This window comes from Propithecus coquereli, unplaced genomic scaffold, assembly GCF_000956105.1.
Source record: "Propithecus coquereli isolate 6110/MARCELLA unplaced genomic scaffold, Pcoq_1.0 Scaffold40, whole genome shotgun sequence".
Taxonomy (NCBI): domain Eukaryota; kingdom Metazoa; phylum Chordata; class Mammalia; order Primates; family Indriidae; genus Propithecus; species Propithecus coquereli.
Window position 1 is genome coordinate 1,603,704 of NW_012149730.1, and position 1,500 is coordinate 1,605,203.

Here is a 1,500-nt window from a genome sequence, read left to right on the forward strand (position 1 = left end):
ACTAGTTTTTAACATTAAGCTGTCCTAATGTTTATTTATCGTTAAGGTACTGAGGTTGCTGGCATTTTCTGAACTGAATAGGGAGAGAGGAAGGATATTCTAACCCAATCACTCCTTTCAAGAATCTAGTGTTAGCTGTCATTTTCTTGAAGATATACTCTGTATACCTTTCTTTTAAAATTTCAATCTTTCACCCATTTCCCAGCACTCATGCTCTCATTGTCACATCATCCAGTTTTATATTCTTTTTTATTGATACATACTGGTTATACATATTTATGGGGTACATGTGATATTTTTATACATGCATACACTGTATAATAATCAAATCAGGGTAATTTGGATATCCATCACCTCAAACAGTTGTCTCTTCTTCATGCTGGAAATATTTGAATTATTCTTTTCGAGCTATTTTGAAATATACAATAGATTAGTGTTAACTATAGCCACCCTACTGATCTGTTAAATACTAAGTCTTATTTCTTCTATCAGCCTGTTTTTTTGTACCCATTAATCAACCTTTCTTCATCTAACCCACCCCTCTTCACTTTCCAGCCTCTGGTAAGCTCTAATCTACCCACTGTCTCCATGAGATCCACATTTTTAGATCTTCCATATGAGTGAGAACATGTGATATTTGTCTTTCTTTACCTGGCTTATTTCACTTTACATAATGACCGCCAGTTGCTGCAAATGACAGGATTTCATGGTGTTTTATGGCTGAATAATACTCGGTTGTATGTAGATATATTTTCTTTATTCATTCATCCACTGATGGTCATTTAGGTTCATTCCATATCTTAGCTATTGTGAGTGGTGCTACACTAAACATGAGATACAGAAATCTCTTCAATATATTGATTTCCTTTTTTTTTTTTTGAATTTATACCCAGCAATGGGATTGTTGGATCACATGGTAGTTCTGTTTTTGGATGTTTGGGAAACCTCCATACTCTTTTCCATAGTGGCTATACTAATTTACATTATCATCAGCAGAGGGTTTCTCTTTCTCCATATCCTCACAGCATTTGTTTTTTTGTCTTTTTGATAAAAGCCATTCTAAATGAAGTGAGGTGATATCTCATTATCATCTTGATTTTCATTTCCCTGATGATTAGTGATGTTCAGCATTTTTTCATATACCTGTTGGCTGTTTGTATGTCTTCTTTTGAGAAATGTCTGTTCAGATCTTTTTCCCATTTTTAAATTGTATTATTTGGTATTTTGCTGTTGAGTTCTGTTATGTATTCTGGTTATTAATCCCTTGTTGGGTGGTTAGTTTGTACATATTTTCTCCCATTGTTTAGGTTGTGTCTTCACTTTGTCGATTGCTTCTTTTGCTGCGTAGAAGCTTTTTAGCTTGATGTAGTCCCGTTTGTCTATTTTGGCTTTTGTTGCTTGTGTTTTTACAGTCTTACCCAAAAAATCTTTGCCCAGAGTCCCCAGACCAATGTCCTGAATCATTTCTCATGGGTTTTCTTCTAGAAGTTTCACAGATTT